This window comes from Palaemon carinicauda, chromosome 21, assembly GCF_036898095.1.
Source record: "Palaemon carinicauda isolate YSFRI2023 chromosome 21, ASM3689809v2, whole genome shotgun sequence".
Lineage (NCBI taxonomy): Eukaryota > Metazoa > Arthropoda > Malacostraca > Decapoda > Palaemonidae > Palaemon > Palaemon carinicauda.
Window position 1 is genome coordinate 123528880 of NC_090745.1, and position 10709 is coordinate 123539588.

Consider the following 10709-nt stretch of genomic DNA (forward strand, 5'->3'; position numbering starts at 1 on the left):
CCCTGTCGGCTCACCGAGTAGCCACTTTGATTTCATCTGCCGATGCGTAGGGACATACTCTCAACATCTTAACCTGAACCTGGTGGAATTAATTTTTGTTACTAGCGATTCCTGCTGTTTGTGCCCAACTTGCAGGGAGCATAATTGCTTACAAGCTTCTCCCTGTGAGGAAGGTAGGGAGTGGTCATCCTACCAGTTGTAGATTTATGTCAGAAGAAGGAAAAAATCTAAATGTAACTCCTCCCCTTTGGGTGTCTTAATGTACTCGATGTCTTGGAAGTTCGCTAGTTCTCTTCCTCCTATCCCGGCGACCTTGCCCTTGGATCCTTCTGCACTTGCCGCCTCTGTGGATGGTGTGAAGAAGGATGACGGTCTCAATCTAACCTCAGGACAAGCCTGACCTGTTTCCCATTGGGAAAATGTGAACCATCCTCTTGGAGAGTCCTGTAAATCCTTTCAGATGTGGATCCTGGTGATGATGCCCTGAGAATGTAATGGACATCTTTGGGTTTGGAAGATACTTTCATGAAGAGACTGCTGTTGGCTTTTGCCAGCTCACATAGAGGGATGGTTGCTCTAGTTGCACCTGCGGGTGTTGCCCTTGTGTGTGAAGACCTTAATGCTCCTTTACAAGTTTCCCCAGGGAGCTGTCCGTCCTTTTGGACGTAAGGAGGATTCCCTTCCCTCTGCCCAAAATTCTAAAGAACTTGTTGAAGAACTTTCTTCTCTGAGGGATCATTTGTCAGTTGAATAGAAAAGGCATAAATTGACATCTGATGACGAACATGATTTTCATTCAAAGCTTTCATGCAGGAAGGGAGAAGTACCTTTTGAGCGTACCACTGTGAGTGCTCACACTGCTTCTGAGGACTCCTCCCCTGTGCATGCATACCAGTGCCCACAAGAACTTGCTTATAGTGAATATTCACATTCTGTGTCCAGCCAACACATCTCGAAGACAAGACCCAGTAAATCTGATCCTGTCTATGCTTGCATGCACGCCAGTCTTTGAACGCTCACTTGGTATAATCTCATGAAATCTTGTTTTTGGTAAATGATGGCAAGACTTTGGTCTTTCTCCTGGCAACATGCACTAGAGATCCTTAGCACATTGTCACCCAATAAACTTAGTATTTTGTGGTTAGTCAGCATGTACGATCACGCCCAGCTGCTAAACACAGTTAGTTTGGTATTGATAGATGACGAAAGAGCACACTTGCACCCAGGATAGACAGAATGTGCGATTGTTTTAATTCGATGTGCAATTGTTTGAATTCGTTAATCTCAAATCAAGCACTCCACTAATAAGGAGCGCTTTGGAACACAGCCATATAAACTCTCCTATCAAGCTCCAATTCCCAGAGAGCCCTCCAACCTACGCTCAATACTGTTTAAGCGAGTTCATTCACCAGAAGGTGAGTGGATTCCGGAGTTGTCTTGTACTCTGGTCCGGGAACTCTCTCCTATATCACGGACCTGCTGGAAGCTCATGGCCAGGGAGACGCAGGCAATCAATAATGTTGGAACTTCATCAGGGGAGAACTTGTGCAAGACAAATTATGAATCCTCAATTTTCTCCTTTCTCAAGGGGAGTTCTGGTGAGATTGAGGAAACATTAGAGGACACAAACTAAATATAGGTGTGATCCTAGCACTAAGGAGGTCCCCCCACAATCCTAGAGTTAACCATAAAAGAAAACTTTTCTGGTACTGTACAACCCAGGAGCATAAGTGGTGGGCTACCCATAAATCTGCACTTTTTGGTGTAGATGCAACAATTCCTCCTTTACTTGAACCAGCCGGCTCTGTCACTCACGGTCCATAGGAAGAGGCAACCCATTTAGCTGATGTGTTTGACAGTAAACAGAGTAATGAGAAACTTGATCATCCTCATTCCTGTTTTTCTGAGGATAAGCTAACTAGTTTAGCTTTTCGATCTCGTGAAATTAAAGCTCCCTTGATGGACTTTGATGCTTAAGGAAGTGTAGACCCAAATGGTATTTTTCCTTTGTATTTTATAAAGACTGCAGATTTGATAGCTCTAAAATTATTTGTTATTTTGCACAAATTAGCATTAACAAGAAGAGGAGCTTTTAGCACTTGTTGGAGAATTGGTAATGTCATTCCACTATGTAAATGTGCTTGTGGTAGCTAAAGTCCAACTGATTACTACTCATTTCCATAACTCCCATATTATCTAAAGTTTTTAAATATCTTTTGGGAAAACGTCAAAATTGGTTTTCTGAAGGTAATCTTCTGTTCCCTAATTTGCAATTTGGTTTTCGTAAAGGCCGTGGAGCACTTGATGCCCCTCTTACAATTTTCACTGCTGTACAGAAATCCCTTGATTGTGGTCAGGAAGTTCGTAAGATTGGCCTTGATTTTAGCGCTGCCTTTGACCGTGTTAATCATGAGGCCCTTGTTTTCAAACAGAAACAGTTGAGAGTGGTTGGGTCTTTTCTTAGTATCATTATTGAATTTTTAAGTAACTGATTTCAAAGAGTTGTTGTTAAGTATAGGAATGTGATATCTGGTGTTCCTCAGGGTAGTGTTTTTGGCCCATTACTTTTCATACTAGATACATATAAAATGTGGTTTGTTCTAGAAAACAAGCTCATTGGATATGCAAATAATGCTTCTCTGCATCAATTCCATCTCCTAAATGTAGATCTGGGGTTGGTGAATCCGTTAATAGATATCCAGCTAAAATTAGTGTATGATATAAATTATGGGTCCTGATGTTAAATCTTAACAAAACTCAAAATATGATTGTAAGTAGGTCAATAGTAGTTGCTCCTCAGTATCTGGGTCTCAGGATTGATAATGTTTCATTAACTCTGTATCACTTTAAATTTCAAGTGTGATTCTCGACAGCAAATTTACTTTTGAGAAACACATTATGTCTGTCTGTCTTCAATTGGACAAAATATTGGCTTATTGCGAAAGTCTCGTACGATTTTTGATGATCAATCTATTCTGAAGTGTGTTAATTATTTCGATCTACCTTGTTTCGAGTATTGTTCTCCTGTCTGGTGTTCAGCTGCTGATTCACATCTTGATTTGTTGGACAGGAACTTAGTCTATTATTTTTCTTGTTCCTGATCAAGATATTAATCTCTGGCACAGTCATTCAATTAGTTCGTGTTGCATGTTGCATAAGATTTTTCATAATTCCTACCATCCTATACATTCAGATCTTCGCAGACATTACCATCCTGTTCGTAATACTAGGCATGTAGGTAATTCTAATAGTCAGGCCTTCATCATAAGGCTCAATACTATGCTGTATTATAAAAGCTTTATTCCAGCTGTGACCAAGTTGTGGAAGGATTTTCCTAATCAAGTAGTTAAATCGGTCGAATTTCAAAAGTTCAAACTTACAGTAAATGTTTTTATGTTACTGTTCTGAAAATATTTCATTTTAATTGTTCATTACTTCTCATATAGCTTATTTCCTTATATCCTTTCAACATTGGGCTAATTTTCCTGTTGGAGCCCTTGGGCTTATAGCATCCTGTTTTTCCAGCTAGGATTGTAGCTTTGCTAGTACATAATAATAATAATAATAATAATAATAATAATAATAATAATAATAATAATAATAATAATAATAGTAATATTAAGGCCTATTATATCAAGTAAGCCTGGAACTAGGCTCTTTTAGACTGTTGAATGACGACCATGCCATTCCTTCAATGGCGCAGGATATGCCTTGGCTATGACAAGTAGGAATGAATGGTGAGCGATTTTGACGCAGTTCCGGTAGGCCCTGCTGCTTCCTCCGGTGCCTTGGATGACCGCGGAGGTAGAAGCAGTAGGGGATTCAGCATTATGAAGCTTCATCTGTGGTGGATAACAGGGGAGGGTGGGCTGTGGCACCCTAGCAGTACCAGCTGAACTCGGTTGAGTCCCTTGTCAGGCTGGGAGGAACGTAGAGAGGAGAGGTCTATCTTTTGTTTCATTTGTTGGATGTCGGCTACCCCCCAAAATTGGGGGAAGTGCCTTGGTATATTTATGTATGTATGACAAGAGGGGCTTTAATTGGCAATTGTTTCTCCTGATGGTATATTTTTCACGGGGCCGAAAGTCTTGATGCATCCACACAATGGAAATCACATCACACACAAGTTGTCCTTTATTACATTGTTCCTCTTGAAAACTTCTGGAGTGGTTAAAATGTAGGACCTTGTCCTTAGAGTCCCCTACTTGCATTCTCACACAGTATAACCTACTTTGAAATCATTTATGGATGAATTTTCGCATATTTTGCGCAAGATATTTTGCATGAATTTAAGTCTGCACCATTTTAAAAGTAACACGAAAAGTTGGCATATTTTGCCTCTCACTTATTAAGTTTTAATTAAATAATCGACTTCATTGGCCCTCTGATAATGTTTTTATTTACTAATTTAATATTATTCCTTTTATTTTTCTATTTCTCTTTTGAAAGTGTACATGTAATAATCATTGTTATCAAAACTGTGTTGGACTAATGATATTATAATTTAGTGTATATACCACTAATTTATTCAAACAATTCTTTTTCTTTCCCTTTATTATTTTTATTTTTATTGGCAATCAGTAAAAGGTAATATTCAACAAGGATTAATATGTTTACATGTACTAATAAACTACTTTTATGCGCTTTTGTGACAAATCCTTTCAAGACTTGTATGGCAAGATTATTACAGTCCCACTTTTGAAAAACCTCTGACAATGTCTTTTCAATTCCATTCCTGCATGATTTCAACCACTTTACTGTAACAGTAGACATGTCAATTTGTTACTACCAAACAGACCGCTTTAAATGATATGTATCCACGTAACAGCTTATGATTATGCAATCGTTATGTTTAAAGATTTGGTTGAGGGGGGGAAATACTGTGGCTGAAATTAAAAATATGTAAATTTATGACCGTGCAAACATAGAATTTTCAACGTTTGCGCTAATTTTCATTCTAGCGAAATTAAATGATACTACAGTATCTTTCATATGCATATGTCCAGGCATAGCCTTCTTTTCTTAGTGATGTAACTCCCCCTTGGCATTTTCTTCCAAAAGAGGCCACTTTTGTTGCACTTTAAAACTAGTTGGGGACTGTAGCTATTCATATTAATGAAGATTTTAAATTTCTCAAGATATTTCTCAGCAAGTGCCTTGTCTGTACTGACAGCCTCCCATGCCCTAACAACACTAATGCCACATTTCTTTTTAAGTTTATCAAACCAGCCTCAACTGGCTCTGAAAACTTCAATAGATTCTACATCACTTTTCTAGGGTAATTTTAATGAACTCTGAATATGTTTTTTTTGCTTTTTTATGAATGCCTCTAAAACGCTTTCCCTTTCCAACTGTTTATCATTAAAGTAAACAATATAAGTAATGATTTCTCAACTTTCTCAATGACCTTACTTCTTTGGTTACATAGAGATAACACTCCTTTTGATGGATTAGCATCTTTAATGGCTTATTTATTTTCTAAATCATGCAGATAGTGGATTTTAGTAGACTATAATTCTGGAAATGTTAGTCACCTTTTCAGATTTTCAGTTATCTCCTTTCTTAGTTTTGCAGTGGTTCTTGAACCATTTTTGGCATGTTACCTCAACTAATAAGCTATTGAGGAGCCATTGTGTATGGATGAGTACTAAAAACTAAGATAAAGGAAGTTAACAAAAACATTAACGGAACGCCAATTTGGGGCTCCAAACTGGATCAGTTGTCATTGTCTTATGCATTTCTTTCACCTTGGTTAAGTGTCTCAACCCATACCGGTTCTTTCATGTTCGACCTCTGAATTTTTTAGTTGTTCCAACACGAAGTACTTACCTCGAACTACTTTCTTAGAAGTATTTGGGATCTCCTCCCATCCGACCAGAGTTTTGTGTAGTTTACCCTAAACCCATTTTCTATTACGGGTAACCTCAGGTGGAGTGATACACGCCCTGAGGCTAACCCCGGGTCAGAGAGCATGCTTGCTTAGGTCTCGACCTCCAGTAAGTTCTCTGGTCGCGTCGCGATATCATCTCGCCGCTCTCCTTATCCCAGTATGACTTGTGTCCCCCCGACCCTTTGTGTCACACACGTGGTCCCTTTGTGCTTTCTCTGTGCGCGCTTGTGTCTCGTAGTGCTTCTCCTTCATCATGGAGCATCCTCGCCGCTGTCCTGGGCCTATGGCTGGCAAATCGTGTGGAGCGTTCCTTTCGAAACCAGAAGTTGACCCGCACGCCTTGTGTTCTTTGTGCCGGGTCAGCGTGTGTTCCCCTTCCGACACGTGTCCAGAGTGCGAGTCGTGGAACGAGGTGCAGTGGGTGCGGTATAGCACCAAGAAGAAGAAGGCGGCGAAGAATTCTCCTAAGAAGACCAACGTCCTTTCCCCCCTTGCTTCGACGAGCGCCTCGGCGGTCCGAGCTTCTCTCCCAGCCTCCCCTACCCAGAGTTGGGGATGAGGTAAGTCCGTTGCGGGGAAGAGGCCCGCGGCCCTTCCCCAGGAGTCTGATCTTCATGACAGTGGGGTTGTGGCGTATGTTCAGACGAGTGAGGGGGGTGAGGGAGGGGGGGGTGTTTTCGGGAGATGGTGACGTGCCTGCTGGTCACACCTCCTATGATGACCCCATGAGGGGTAATAATGCTACTAATTTCTCCCCAGCCTCTTGGGCGTGCATTTCAGGGGGTTCAGCAGCCGAGGGCGACGTCAAGAAGGAGCATTCCCCGCCGTCGGACCCCACTGCTTGGGTTCCCCCTAAGACGCCCTTCAGGTCCCCGATGAGGATGGAAGATGACTTCGGGACCTAGGCTCCCACGGGACAGCCTCCTCGCTCCCCCCCAGCGCCGTCGGCTGTCTTCCCAGAGGTTTTTCTGCAGTCGTCGTCCATGGAGCGTCGCAGGAATCCTCCTACATCACCGCGGGAGCCGAGGCCTTCGAAGAGGGCCTATAAGTCGTCGGTCTCATCGGTAGAGGATCTTTCCTGCTCTTCGGAGGATGAGGCGCTGAGGAACCTCAGGAGGCGAAAAGGGAATTCCCGCAGGAAGTTGTCGCGTTCCCGCTCCCCCTCGAGGTCGTGCCACGAGAGTCGGCGCCCAAGATCCCCCAAGAACAACGAATAGGTGATGGTTCACCAAGACAGACTTCTGGAACTAGCTGCAGCGCCGGGCCCCTCAGGTTGGTGTCCGAGGACGGCCTCCCCGGATAGATACTTCTCCGGCAGCAGCGGCACCCGGCAGAGGGATTCCTCATGGCAGGTTCCAGTTGACAGGCATAAGACCGCGAAGGTTCCGACTCCATCCGCCCAGCGGAGAGAGTCGCCCCTTCGGTCTGGCAGCCGAGTCCTGACCTCCAAGGGCCACCTAGCTCAGCACGAGCGCAGCCCTCAGACTTCCTCAACGAGCAGGCCCGTAGATTCGAGGACCTCCAGGAGAGACGGTAGGCCCAGGATGGAGGCCCCCGTTCCTGCGGAGATGCCCGTCCTTCGTCGGGATCCCCCGCGGGAGCGTCGGTCTAGGATTCCCCCACGTGCGAGGTCCTCCGTCTGGGTACCCTCGTCACTTGCACCAGCACCCCCGTCGGAGAAGCTCAACGACCTTGGAGAGGGGTCAGCAGCGGAGGTATCGGCCTATCGGAGGGTGATAGGCCTCATCAGAAGTCACCACAGGCTGGACATACCGGAAGCCTCCTCTGAAGATGCTTGGTGAGGGACGTTTATTTGAGTAAGGCTCACGTGGACAGGATAGTGGCCAACCACGTCGAGGCGCCCAAGAGCCAGAGCTCCTCCAAGCTGCTCCAGGGCCTGAAGTCCCAGAGCAGGTTCTACCTCCCAGAGGGACAGCGAGCGGGTGCCAGTGCACTGGAGCCAGCACTCACCATACTAGGGCAAGGAGCCTCAAAAGAAAGGGCGTCCACGACTCCGATCTGCTTCTCTCCTTTGGAGGCGGTCATGATGGAGGAGATGTCGAACTACCTTGTCAACGTCTCCTCCTGGTTAGACTGGTGGGCTTTCAGTCGTCATACGACCTGTCAGTTCCGGAGACCCAGGCCTTGCTCAAGGAACTCATCAGCTCAGGAGGCAAGGCCCTAAAATTCTTGTCTTACCAGTCGTTAGCCATGTCCGCCAACTGGGTCCTACGTAGGAGGGACACTGTTCTGAGTAAGATACCCAGGAGGCTGTCGGACAGAGAGGCCAGATCTCTGAGGAACCTGACCCTGTGGGACGACTCAATCTTTCCCCCGAAGGCAGCGAAGGAAGCTATGGAGAGAATTCGGAGGATGAAGGAGCCGTTCGAGACCAGGCCCCACCCGGTCAGGAGGCCGGCGTTTAGAAGACCCTCCGTCGACTCGCCTCGCCCTCCTCGGCCCGCTCCTAACCACCCTAGGAGAGACAACTCGGCGACAACATGGTCTCAGTCGTCTCAGCCCTCCCGTAGGGGATCAGCCCCGAATCAAGCTGCCTATAGACCGTCCTTCTCCGCATCCAGAAGAGGTCGTTCAGGCCGCTCATCGAGGAGGAGATAGGGAGGGAGGCCCCTACTCCTGCCGGAGCCTCAGGTGGGGGGATGCCTCAAACTTTTTTGGCAAGCATGGGAAAATCATGGAGCAGACCCGTGGACAGTGACAGTTCTGAAAGAAGGGTACAGATTGCCCTTCCTAGCGGACTTTCCTCCTCTGATACCAGATCAGCAGGCGGAGTGGCTAGCCCCCAAGGACCCCTTGAAACGGACAGCTCTGCAGGGAGAGGTCTCAGCGATGTTGGCGAAAGGAGCAATGGAACCTGTTCGGAACCCAGGTCCGGGGTTCTACAGCAGGCTGTTCCTGGTGGAGAAAGCAACAGGAGGATGGAGACCGTTCATAGACCTCTCAGCCCTCAACAAGTTCGTCTGCAAGACGGACTTCAAAATGGTCACTCCAAAATCAGTATTGGCGTCCTTGAGAGAAGGGGACTTCGTGATGTCAGTAGATCTCAAGGATGCCTACTTCCAGATCCCGGTTCATCCCTCCAGCAGGAAGTACCTACGGGTGAAATGGGAGAACCAGACGTTGCATTTCAAAACCCTTTGCTTCGGGCTGTCCACTGTCCCCCAAGTCTTCACGAGGGTCTTCACAACTGTCTCAGTCTGGGCACACGAACAGTGCATACGCCTGATTCGTTACCTGGACGACTGGTTGTTACTTTCAGCGTCAGAGGAAGTACTGAAGGAGCAAGGCGCGATGTTACTGCAGTTCTGCAACGTCCTGGGGATCACCATCAACCTAAAGAAGTCTCAACTGATTCCCTCCACTAGGACGACCTACCTCGGGATGGTTCTGGACTCCCGGTTAGTTAAAGCCTTCCCTTCCGCAGACAGACTGGACAACTTAGACCAGGTCCTCCGCCCCTTCCTGACGGACCAACCCAAGAGGGCAAAGGACTGGCAGAGACTAATAGGTCACCTTGTGTCTCTGGAGAAACTGGTCCCCCAGGGCAGGCTAAGGCTCAGGGAGGTCCAATGGAACCTGAAGGAGAACTGGATCCAAACGGATTCCCCCCACAGAGTGGTCCCGGTGTCTCCGAACACAAAACGGGTCCTGGAATGGTGGAGCTGCAGGACGAACACTCTCAAAGGAATGCCCTTTGCAGACGACCCTCCGGAGATGCTCCTGTTCACGGACGCGTTGAAGGAGGGGTGGGGTGCTCATCTCTTAGGGAAATCAGCAAGAGGAAACTGGACAGCCCTAGAGAAGTCCCAGCACATCAATGTTCTAGAGTTGAGGGCAGTGCAAAGAGTGTGCCTGGAGTTTGTACACCTACTCCGGGGAAACACCGTAGCGTTGATGTGCGACAACGCCACGGTAGTAGCTTACATAAAGAAGCAGGGAGGCCTAAGGTTGAAGGAGCTGTGCGTCCTCACATTACAACTTCTGGAATGGGCCGAAGTGGAGCAGATAAGAATATCAGCGAGGTTCATCCCAGGGAAAATGAACGTCCTCGCCGACAGCCTCAGCATGATGGGGCAAGTAGTAGGATCCGAATGGTCTCTACACCCGGAAGTAGCCAGGTCCGTCATTCAGAAATGGGGTTCGCTGGTGATGGACCTCTTCGCAACAAGGCTGAACACGCAGCTCCCCGTGCTCTGTTCTCCTGTTCCAGACCCAAAAGTGGCGTTGAGGACGCCTTCCAACATCCGTGGGACAATCTTGACGTGTACGCTTTTCCCCCCTTCGGGATGCTCAGGCAGGTCCTCAACAGGGTGAGAAGGATGAGCAACCTACAGATGACTTTGGTAGCGGCCTGGTGGCCGGAGAGAGAGGGGTTCGTGGACCTAAGGGAACTAACACAACAGCCGCCTTGGCCCCTTCCGGACAGGCCAGATCTTCTCAGGCAACCACACCTCCAAGGGTTCCACGAGAATCCTCGGTCCCTCCGCCTTCACGCGTGGAGGTTATCGAGCGTCTCCTGAGGAAGGAAGGCTATTCGTCGAGTACAGCAACGAGGATGTCGGGCTACCTGAGACGGTCATTGACAGCTGTATACCAGGTTAAGTGGGCCACCTTTACCAAATGGTGCGCCACTAAGAACATCAGGCCCCTGAAGGCCTCCATCCCGCAAGTAGCGGACTTCCTAGTTTACCTCAGGGACGTGGTCAACATGTCCATTCCAGCCATCAAGGGAGTCCTCGCGGCTTTGGGCCAAGTTTTTCTCCTGAAGGGCATAGACCTGGGTAACTCCAGACATATC

The 10709-nt window shown here is 46.9% G+C and overlaps 1 protein-coding gene across 1 annotated transcript in view; it reads left to right on the forward strand.

Moving 5' to 3' along the window:
• LOC137615116 (tyrosyl-DNA phosphodiesterase 2-like) overlaps nt 1-10709 on the forward strand; it is a 91297-nt gene that overhangs the window by 26857 nt on the left and 53731 nt on the right. The gene's annotated exons all lie outside the window — the stretch shown is intronic.